General features: G+C 40.3%; 1 protein-coding gene across 1 annotated transcript in view; it reads right to left on the bottom strand.

The window, feature by feature from the left end:
- Positions 1 to 12,382, bottom strand: part of UGCG (UDP-glucose ceramide glucosyltransferase) — a 32,553-nt gene that overhangs the window by 13,294 nt on the left and 6,877 nt on the right. The window lies entirely within an intron of this gene.

Here is a 12,382-nt window from a genome sequence, read left to right as displayed (position 1 = left end):
AGTATTATAATAAGATATTCAGAAAAACTAATTTACTGCAAACAAGGCAAAAAAAGAGAAGGGTCAGGTGCTTTTACCTGCATTAAGTTATGCATAACTTAAAGCAAACTGAAAGCACAGGGGAAACAGTTGATCCTACTGATCAATTTGTTAACAAACACTTGCAAGAAAAGGATAAGGATCAATCAACTGTAGTATAAAAATCCTAGAAACTGGACATCAGGCTGGGTCAGAAGCATAGATATACTGCGAACACAATTCCAAACAGTCACTAGTATTTCAGCAATGAATATACAAAGTAAATTGACGATCATGTCACAACTCACTAATATGAATGTTTAATCCTACACTCCTGTGAATGAATGCAAAGTTAAATTCTGAAAGCTTGACAGGCCAGTATACAATCAAATTTGCATCAAGTAATATACATATATAATTTAAATAACTGGAGGAAAAGTATCTGCTGAAACTTAAGATTTGCAAATTAGTGTATATACTGCATACTGTAGTTCTCTAGCATGCATAGTAGTCAGATTGAAAGAATATTTTATTGCAGCATGTACCAAATAGTATCAATTCTTAACTTAAAAACTTTCACACTTTAAAATTCACAAGATGCTGCCTCAAAAAAACCAAAAATGTGAATAGGGTTGCTTCATGGAGTGCTACATTCTGAATAAATGGTAAAAAAAAAAGTCAAGTTCCTAGGAAGCATGCTCTTGAAGAACGTGCCTGACCAAGTGAAGTTACTGAACTACAAAGCAGCTCCACTAAGAGATTCCAGTAGTTCTCTAGAGGGTTTTTTTTTCCCTGAAACGGGACAGTGACATCCTTACATGTGTTACCTCATCGCCTTCCCCCCCACCCCCAGCACGCTTCTTTCAGGCAGGTTTGCAGCTGGACACCAAGGGCATAATGCTGTTGCAGAACATAAACAATGGGCTCACTAAAAAGACAGAAGGACAAAGCAGATGATGTCCTTGTACTGTTACTGAGCCCAAGCCTGGGCACTGCAGAGGTAAAGTGAAATAGTCTTGCCAAGCAATTAACAGCCAAGGGACAGTCAGACCAAAGTAAAAAAAGCAACAGTTCAGATAGCTACCACAGACAGAGAAAGACTTTCTTACCAATTTTCAAAAACATAAAAGCAAACAAGGGCTTTAGTGCCAATAAGGAGGGAGAGTCTCAGGAATGGAACTTTGACCAGGAGGAACAAAAGGTAGATAATGCAAGGGGAAAAAAAAGTACTCCATTTAAAACAGACTGTAGCAATACACATAGCTTTGTACAGAGGCAAAAGCCTTGATGAAGAAGAAATAAGAGAAGGAAGTGGCAGAGTAAATGGAAATGAATAAGAACAGAAAGGATGAAGACAGACTTGAGGCAGGACTGTGATAAAGAATAAGCACCAAGTGATAAAACTGCAGAATCTTGCAAGGCATCATGTTACAAACCATGCTGACACATAGGATTATGCAGGTGATTGAATCGCATAACGAAAAGCCTACACATGGTGTAGGAGAGGGAAACCTTGGAAAATAAGCAAATGAGGCACGCAGCATTGTCAGGATCCATTCAGCTATGAAACACCATACACTGAGACTTTTGACAGGGTATGGCAAGACGGTCTCTAACATGCTATCTTAAAAATAAGAGTCCAGTTCACGTTCTATTCATAACGCTGCACAAAAGTGGCAGCCTGCCATCCTGAAGCACTGTGGTATTGTGACACTAAGGTAAAGCAATTTCCACACCAGTAATTGCAATGCCCTGTTAGACTCTACAGAGCAAGAGGCAAATTAACAGTAAACCAGATCATTTTACACTGAGAAGGACTATTTGTGAAGTGGCATATTCTGAAGAAGAATTAAAAAGTTACAATTGAAAACCTACCATCACCAGTGAAACAGACCAACTATTATAAAAAAACCAAAACAAGTTACAATATTCAAATTAAGGCTAACATTTAACACAGATGTCAAAATAATACACTAAATATAAACAACATCTAACACTGTTGATGCAGGTATGTTCTAAATGAAGTTGTGTGTTACAGAACATGCACCAAAGTCTCCAAAGTACAGGTAAGATGAAGTAGTAAGTTCGTATTTTTGAGCACTAACTTGTGCTTGTGGTGGTTCAGTTCTCTCGGACACATGTTGTGATCACAGTGGTCTTCATTACCACAGAGCACGTATGACATATACAATTCAAAATGATAAAGGAAAGCAATCCTTTCACAAAGTTTGTATCACATATAGAATATTACATATTATTTTGCATTGCAATTAGCCCAAAGCAGTCAAAAACACTAACTATACAGATGTACTTGCTTAATGCATTTTTTTCCACCTCTGCCTATGCAGTAAGCTGCAGAAAAACACTACACCAAGGAATGTATAACAACTTTGAGCTCTGAAACACATGATGGCAGAGCACTATTTAAAGGCACTTTCAGATCTTGTGTGTGAAAGACCAGTAGCCAGGTTATTTATAAGCACTTTTGCGCTTACATATATTAAATGGATCAGCCTGCAATCCCTAGGTAGTGAAACTGTGAAATTCCTTCTAAGCAGTCTGGTGCTGGTGTACATAGGGGGGGAAAGAAAAAAGCAGCAGGATGCATAATGGTGTCAGGAGCTATAGTTCAGCTATTCTGTATCATGTAAGAGGCATCTGCAAAGTTTTCCTCATACTTAGTTCCTCAACACAGCAGTAATTAACCCACAGAAGCAACTGTAACCTGGATTTCTTCTCTCAGCAGAGGAAAAATGTATTTCCAAAGACAAAACACAGGCTACTGAGTTATCACTGCCCAGTATACTACATGATAAATTCTTGCTAACCTGTATCAACAGCAAAACTGTTGAAAAATCTTCTTGCTAACCTGTATCAGCAACAAAACTTTTTTTTTTTTAAAGGCGAAGACTAAGCTTCTTCCCCTCACCTCATTAAGGGCAGCAGAGTATTCTAGCAAAACCAAAAAGCTTGCTACAGTTGACAGACTGCTGGGTCTCTCAGCCAAGATAGTAACATATGACATTTAAAAGCAGCTGAAAAACCCTAAACACTCTTTATTCACTCATTTCAACCTTCCCTCAGCAGCTACTTGAAGAATTATCCTACTAGAGGGAGGTTAAATAATTCTTGGTCAGAAATTTGTAACAGATACTTAAATATTGCAAGACAGCACTAACAAGGCACAGGAAGCACTGAAGACATCCCTTGAAGGCTATGGTTCCACAGGCCATCGAGAGAAGCTAGCAGATCATTACTTCTGAAAGGGGCTGTTTTCCTGCTTCTACTTCTGAATTTACACACTCCCCCCTTCCCCAGTTTGTTTTCATGTTCGTGAGCTGAACCATCTCACACAGGTGTTTGGGGAGTGTTGGTCTGCCATGGAGTAACAGACAGGAGATGTTGAACAGGAGAAATAAAATGTAGGATTATCCTGCTTCTTTTGGCAACAGAAAGGTAAAAAGGATAAGTTCTCCCTATCTTCCTTACTTTTTATACATATCTTGTGTTAAAACATTTCCAAAAGTAGGTACCTTTATGCACAGAAGAAAAAATGAAATTTGCTACGGATACACCACACTGGTCAGTGCATTAAATACAACTGAAAGATTGGAGGAGTCCAAAAGTATTACAGACGACCCCTAAATTCATGAAAGGGTTAACAGCACCCTTGCTTCACAAAGACTAATACTAGCCCATTTAAAATCCTACCACATTAATGTAACGGCATAAAGACAATTCCACATAAGAAGGAATAGATAACTGCCAAATAAGTTTCAGTTTCTCACAGCAGTAACTTTTTATACAGTCATCTGACCATTTTACAGTTAAGTAACCAAGAACATTTTATATAGAGAATGCACTTTTATATATAAAAATAATATATGCATAATCCTATATTCATAGATGGAATAAGATTTTATTTATATACATCAGAGTCATGGATTCAAGACAGCGTTTGGCTTGGGAGCTACAGTGCAAGTTTTTGCCTGCTTGTGAAGGCAGGAGGGAAGGGGTCTGCACGAGCAGCCTTTGTCATAGCTCTGGTCTACCCCACCAGGAAGGAAAACAAGACACTTGGGCATGGAGGGAGAGAGAAGCACAACAGCACTCTCTGCAATGACACAACTAAGTCTGAATGACACACTATTATCAAGTACTTATTTCTCATACTGCCCTACCCAGACTTAAGCACACAGGCGTACTAAGCACACAGGCGTACTACTGTGCATTAAGAGGCCTACTACGCTATTACTGCTTTTTAGGGACCTCCTAGACTTCAGACAGATTTGAAAATTGCAAAACAGATCAAACAAACCAACATCACCTCCTAGCAAATGGACAGAATTATTCTTAAAGCAAGAATTAAACACCTTGATGTTGTTTTTAACCTTCTTCCCCCTAGAGTGGAGTTTTGTAACATAGCCGAACCAACTTAACTACAGGCTACTGCTCCCTCTTGCCTTCTTTTCCCTCTTTCTGGGATGTGCTGTGTTTCCCAGTGGTGCTGACACTTGTCTGATCCCACAATGACCTAGATGAGATACCTAAACCACCACATAACTATTACCCCATTTGTAATGTTAGCATTTTGTCAGTTTAATTTAGCAAGTATACAGTTTGAAAGGACATGGCAAGATCATCATGCAGCTTCACTAGCAGCTAAGATTCCCCAGTGTTTCTTCTCCTCTGTGCTGCCATCAACACCAGCCAAACAAGACATTGTGCCAGTACCAACGCAGGTACAATCTTGCTTCAACTCACTTAATAGAAAGTTAAATCTGGCTTTTTTCCTCCCACTTCAGGTTGTCTTCTGCCCAATTAGAGTTAGGGCACCTTAGGGAAGGCTGCAAGAAGCTCCAGAGCATGTTCAAGAAGGTGGTTGTGAATGTGCTGCCAAGATCATGGGAGAAGAGGAGGACTAGGGTCTCCTTCCTCCTCAGGTTTCAGCAGCCTTCCAGAAGAGCTGAGCTGCCCACAGATGAGCAGCATAAGCCCACTCACCATGGAGTCAAGAGGAGGACCAGTGTCAGCACAAAGGAAGCAGCACGGGCACAACACCACCTTCTAGAAACATACACAAGGATTAGGCCCAGTCCCCTGAAAACTCTTCCACAACCAGCTCTGCATCACAGTTTTCCTTCACAGCATTCACTCCCTTATAGCTTGGCTCCCTGCCCTTATTTGCCCACCAGAAACAGCTAACCAGATTACTAGCACAAAATACTGCCAGCATTCACAAGTGACTCTTGAAGTAATACTTAAGGCATGCCACCCTTCTACCTCTCTTGGCTGAAAGGAAGACATCGCCCCATAGAAATGTGCTGGTGCCAGTTCAGGACACCTTCGCTCAGCTGCTGGCTGGTGTCAACCCAGCCCACCAGCTATCCAGAGTGTTCTCAGGTAGACAGTCTTCCCTATCCTCCACTCGTGCCCCTTGCTTACATCCGATTCAACGGCCATATGGACACACGGCAAGTCAATCCACCCACCCACTGACCTAACAGCTACACAAGTGTCAGACCTAACAACAGGGAGGACCAGAAATGCACAGCTCAGGACAAGTGGAAAGGACTTAAGAGGAAACCCTAATGTCACTTTTAGTGTGACAGCAATTGCAATTAAAAACAATTAACATGTGACTTGGCCTTGATAAAATGCTCAGAGATAGAGGAAAGTAGACAAGTCTGAAAGAAGGAAATGGTGGGTAAGACTCAGGTGCCCACTTTGTAGTACAGACTTCTTGTGGCTGTCTGCCAGCAGAGAAACAGTCATAGGTTTGTGCATGCCTGCAAAAAAACCTGAAAAAAATGTAATCCTACTGTTTGCATACTAGAAATTTATGTTGAAAAGCATGCTGCAATTGGTTAGTGCTTCATCACATGCCAGCTGAGGGTAGAAGGCAGACCAAACATTTCATTCACTTGCAATGCATATTTTCTCCTGTACTACACATACCCCACAGACAAAAAAAAAAAGGACCTTAGAATGTAACGCACTGAAATCACAATGGGTAATGGAGAGGAAGGGGAATGATTTAAAAAAAAGAAAAAAATAAGCTCCAAAGTACCAAGAGTCAAACCTTTTCCACAAAAAAAAAAAGTCAAATTAAAGGTCTTGAGACGGAATTGAGTAAGAAAGAATCTAGACTGTGATCATTGTAATTTTTCAAAAAATAAATATTCTCAAAAACCAAACATCAATTTGCTCTTTCAGTTTGGGAAGTAGTAGTTCAATCAGCGGTTAGTAATGAAGACAAATAAAATCATACAAGGCAGAACAGTAGGAATCCTGTCTAGTGCTATTTGACATTTTGAATTTGAAATCTTCATACACAGCTGAAATTCTTTAAGAAGCCTCTTCCAAATGTTATCACAAAAGTCATGTTCAGTAGATGCAATCCATAACTTGACACAGTCTTTTTTTTCAAGGGGGGGTGGAATTTAAACTTTTTTCAAACATGTTTTGGAGTTTTAAGTAGGAAAAAACCTTATCTTTCAGGAAGAAGAAAGAGCAAACACTACACACCTCAACTTAAAACCAGCAAACACTCCCTTTTTTTAATCTAGAAATTCTTCTTCTACTCCCCTCCCTGCCCCCACACCTTCGCGATAACAGAGAAACAAACAGGCTCCCACACAATAGACTGTAGTTAAACTTGAAGTAATGGGAACCGTTTTACTGTCCGAATCCTAGATAGTTCACAATTCAGGAAGCTGAAATGAAATGTGCTTAACAAAAACACAGCAAGCTGCCTACAACACAGCCATTACTGGACCATAGTAAGCATTAAAATGAACACACAGTTTTTCCTTGTAGTCTATCTGCAGGCTGCCATCAAAATAGCAATTCATTCCCTGTTTCTGCTTTCCCACACCCTCAGCCTACTGGTGGCTATAAAGCAGTCAGCACCACAAGATAAATTGGATCAGTCTGCTGATCAAACAGAGAACTATCCCACAGAAAAAGCTAGCTTGCTGATCTGAGTCACCACATAGCCACATGCTCACTAAAGGCAGACTAGAATGGCAGAAATGTTTAGAAAGGTGTAGAGGTAGGAGGGGATTTGGATTATCTCTCTGAGCATCAAATCAAGAGCCACCGAGGCATAGAAATAGAAATGCTTTTTGATACAGACTCCTCACAACAAACATTATGCAACTTCAGATAACTGCATCCAGCATGATTTGTGTTATATTTATGAAAGCATCTCCAGCGGATGGCAGTAACTCTGGGCCAGATAAACCAACCACAGCAAAGAGCTTTTAGAACAGGATCAATCCCTCAGTGTTAAGTATGGTATCTTTCAAAACACAAAGCCTTAGAACATTTGTACTCTGAGAGTATTCAATTTGTTTTTCTGACTTTTATTTTGCAAATCTATAGGATTAAAATAGCTCAGTCCTATTCATTTCATAAGGCACAAGTTTAAATAACATCATTTGCTAAACATTAGATAGTGTGCTTCCCACAGGCCCCAGGTTGCTGCTTACTGCTCCCTTTGTGCCAAAGATCCCTGCCACCCATCAAGATTTTCCAGTTTCTTCTCCCTAAAAGCTTCCAAATCAGTTAACTGCCAGTAACAGAATTGTGTTAATGACTAAACAGAAACTACAGTAACGAATCATAAAGCGGATACCATGCCAATATTTTTTTCTTAATTTTCAGTGGATGACAGGCCATTTTTTATTTAAGTCAGCTGCAAGTATTTCCAGAGTACAAAACAGCATACCACTGAAGCAGAAACCTTACTCAAACAGCAATTCACACAAGTTTGAACACACAGTCCCAGGCCCTATTACCCCCAGTTGGGGTAATAAAAAAAAAGCTATAAGCCTTGTCTGGACTACATAATTGTCAGTGAGACAGTGTCACTGCCCTCGTGCTGTAAATGCCTTGGAGAACTTGAATAAGTCTCCTATAAGAACATCAGAAACTGAAGAAAGTAATTATAAAAAACCTTCCAAAGAAAATGTCAAAGTAACACTTCTACACTCAACACTATATTTGACAGCATTTCGGAAGAACGGGGGGGGGGGGGGTTATGTTTCCAACAGATACAAACCAGAAAAACTAACTTGGTAAATTTCACCTGTCTTCTCTATAAAAACAAACACACAACACAACACTTGGTTCATAGACTCTCAAAAAAAAAAACAAACAACATTTACTTCCCTCACCACTACACAACCTACATAAAACAATCTGCTTGGAAATGCTGTTATGAAACATATGTTATCATCTCTCTTAAAAATGCTTGAAAGGAATCGTGGAGTATCTTAATTTTGAAACCCCTCATTAGTATTTCAAAAGGTTAACCAGTACAACCCTTGACACTGTATTTCAACCACCCACTGTACCACCTCAAACTGTGCAGTCAGTGTAGCAGGCAGGGGAAAGAATAGCAAAAAACTCCACAGACTCCTTCAGCCTGAAAATCCTGTCTACTTCCCCCTCTCCCCTAGCCCATCAGAGAGATCTGTGAGGATGAAGGCAGGAAGAATTTATCACTTTCTAGTTGCTACGCCTCTTATTATTAACATTCAACACTTCAAAATATATGTTCTCATGAAGGAGATGAGTCTGAAAGTTTTCTACCTCTTTTTAACCCAGAATCTTACTTTAGCAAGACTTGCAAGAAAAATGCATGTTGATTTAAGCTAAAAAAGTATTTCACTAGAAAGTGCTTATGATATCTCCTCAATAACAGCTCAGTACATTGACCAAAATCTAATTTTCATCAGCTTGATTATTCTATGTCTAACAAGGTGTGCATATGACTACAGAAATAGTTCTTCTGCTTCATAATGAAGTGTAGCACACTACCCATTATCAAACCAAAGCAACAGTCACCTGGGAAGTCATTACTATACAGGCATATTGAACCAAGACCTCAAGACAAGCACTTAATAAAAATAGGACACTTGCAAACAATGTAAAAATGAATGTTTAACTTCATTTACAGACTCCTCCTCATGGACTGTACTGCTGACAAAGCTGAGATGAGCCCTACCAAGGGAAACAAACAAAACAGAACAGTCTTTGGTTTACAAAGAAGTTTTTCTGAAGAGGAGGCCAATAATTCAAGTGGCCTAAAACAAACCAAACGAACTACCAGCACAAATTGGCAAAGATATGTTATTAGTTATCCCGCTGTTTTAATGAAAAAAAGATTGGTCCACTAGAAGCACCTATCAAATGTTCAAAAATTGCTTTAAGAAATACAACAATTCCAAAGCAAAAAGTTACAAGTAGCATTGCCAAGATAGTCCTAATCTTTTCATTTGTACAATGCTTCACTTCAGCTTTTGATCTTTGTCTACACTTGTAAACATGTTTTTACCTTACCTGTCCAAAGGACAGCATAAGACTTCCTTTATGCATGCTACAACTTCAATAATTTGACTCAAGGTATGAATTAGCCCAGGCCAATTATGAGAAGGTATAGTCTAGCCTAGGTACTCAGCAACTATTATTGAAAGCAATATATTTAAGATAATGCAAAACTATTCACCTTGCAATTAGCAAAATTAAGAGCTTTTTTGATCTTTAGCAAAACATTTCTCACAATAAAGTAATTAAGTTTCTTTTAAACCATAGTCTTCAGTAAAATGCAAAACCAATATTAAGTGTGTCAAAACCACAGAACCTCATTTCAGTTAAAATGAAAGGTAAAAACCCCAGTGAACTCTGACACCACTATTTGGCATTATGCAATTCCCAGGGAATGATGGACACAAATACTGAAGGGTGCTGTAGTAAACCAGTAAAACTAGTTACATACTTAGCATGCCACAGAGCAGTTCTGACAGAAAATTTCACAAATTAATTTTTAAAGTCACTTATTATCTACCACTCTACTCGCCCACCTTAATCAAAAAGTTATGCGTTTATGGAAACATGGTTCATGTAAAGGCTCAACTCCTTCAAACTTCTTTGAAATCTTCATATCCTGACAAAAGCTGGCAAAAAGATTATATTCCTCCTCATCTCACTGCTCAGCTTCTTCCACTACAGCTGACATACAAGGCTGGATGCTTTTTTGCCCTCCAAGAGCTCCAATTGCTCCAGTAACCCAACCCATTTCATTTCCATCTTACATACTCTAAATCTTGCAGTCCTCTATCTTCCCCTTCCAAGCAAACCACTCAAACAGATGTGGTTTGTTTTTAAAGCCCACTTGCCACATCTATTGCACCATCTTCCCTCCTCTTAACATAAGCATACCATCCAGTCTGCCACAATTCCTCTCCTTTAAATCTACCCTAGACAGTCTTTAATCTAGGCTTTGGTTCCTTGCATTCTGTTAAATCATTCATGCTCAGAGCCACTACTACCATCCTGTCACCCCAAAGTTTACAGCCTGTATCTTATCCTCCTGACTCACGCTATTAAAAAATTGGTCTTCCCTAACTGCCTCCAGCATTATGGGTTTTCTCCCACATTGTTATCACTCTCAGATTTCTGGTTCTGCACTACTTTGCTTTCCCTAATTATTAATCTTGTAATACAGAAACTCATTCAACCACAATCTTAGTATAAATAACTCAGAAATTAACTCCTGCTTTCTCCAGATCTGTCTTCCCCTAAGGATTATCTGAATTTAAGTCTTGTGACTACACAGTGTCAGGTAAATTTCAACTTGTTTAAAATAAGCAATATACACAACTTGCATGCCTCCACACAACCTCCTTCTCAGTCTATCGCTCTGTAATAGTCCAGGCAGCAGCCTGGGTGTCATCTTTGACAAAATCACAGAACAACAGAGCTTGGAAGGCACCTCTGGAGATCAGCCACTCCAACCCTCTGGCTCAAAGTGGGGTTAACTACAGTAGGTTGCTCAGGAGCATCCAGTCAGCTTTTCCCGTCTCCAAGGACAGAGCCTCCACAACATCTCTGGAAAGACTGTTCCAGTGTTCAACCATGAAAGTCTTCTTTTGTTTAAAATGAGAGTCTTCCATTTGAATTTGTGCTTGTTGCCTCTCATCCTGTCACTGGGCACCACTGAGAAGTGTCTTGCCCAGTCTTCCTCACACCCCTCCACCCCCCCAAAAAAATCAGGTATTTACACATTGATGAGATCACCCCAAGCCTTCTCCAGGCTGAACAGTCCCAGTTCTCAGCCCCTCCTTGTATGTCAGATGCTGCAATCCCACCATCATCTCCGTAGCCCTAAGCCAGACTTGCTCCAGTACATCCATGTCTCATACTGGGGAGCCCAAAACTGTGCACTGCGCTCCAGACATAGCCTTACTGGTGCTGTGTAGAGCGGAAGGATCACCTCCCTCAACCTGCCAGCAATGCAGCCCAGGATGCCGTTGGCTTTCTTTGCCACCACAGGCACATTGCTGTTCATAGTCAAATGGCATCCACCAGCACCCCCAGGTCCTTTTCTGCCAGCCTGCTTTCTAGCCAGTCAGCCTCCAGCCTGTGCTGATGTATGGAGTTATTCCTGCCAGGTGCAGGACTTGGCATTTTCCTTGGTTGAGCTTCATGAGGTTCCTGTCAGACCATTTCTCCAGCCTGTCCGGGTCCCTCTGAATGGCAGCACACCCAGCTGGTTTATCAGCCACTCCTCCCAGTTCTGTATTGTCAGCAAACTTGCTCATATGTCCCATCTTCCAGGTCATTAATGAAGACATCAAAGACTATTGGCCCCAGCACTGACCCCTGATGACTTTGTGCATCTCAAACTTAGCATCCCTTCACTGGTTTCCATCTTTTATCACAAGCTATCACTATCCTATCTATGCACTATGCATACAGCAAGCTGCTGAAATTTGGTCCATCTTTGAGCAGGGGGTTGGAACGGAACCTTCAACAGGCATTTCCAGCCTGAAGCACTCTGATTTCCTTCACAGTGCTGAAAAACTGTCACCTCTGTCTCTAAGTTGTTAGAGAAAAGTCTCAGCCACTTGTGTGTTCCCATACCCTGCCATTTTCCTGTGTTCCTCCCCAATAACTGTACTTGACTTCATATCTTTGCATTGCTATCCTTCAGATTTGCCTCTGCTACGATGTTGTCATTCACTTGCTGAGTAAAAGCAACCCATCAAGTAGTATGGATGTAACACTCGCAGCAAGTACCTTAAGGTTTCTGCATAAAGTCGAGTCCATCCTCAATGCACAGATTATTGGAGACAGGGTTGCTGGGAGAAAGAGCAGGAAGATGAAAGTGTTACACAAGATCAAACAGAAGCCTCTGATAACTTTCCAATTTTTCATGCTTCTCCAATATCCCAATTTGTGGTCAAACATCCAAGTCCCTTTTTGCTTGCTTTTAACCCTCTAAGAATTTTTGCAGAAAGAGATTGCTAATACAGATCATGAGCTTGCTCCATTCCCTTTTCCACATATACAAGAT

Source organism: Aptenodytes patagonicus, chromosome Z (assembly GCF_965638725.1).
Source record: "Aptenodytes patagonicus chromosome Z, bAptPat1.pri.cur, whole genome shotgun sequence".
Taxonomy (NCBI): Eukaryota; Metazoa; Chordata; class Aves; order Sphenisciformes; family Spheniscidae; genus Aptenodytes; species Aptenodytes patagonicus.
This window is presented reverse-complemented; position numbering and strand designations above follow the sequence as displayed.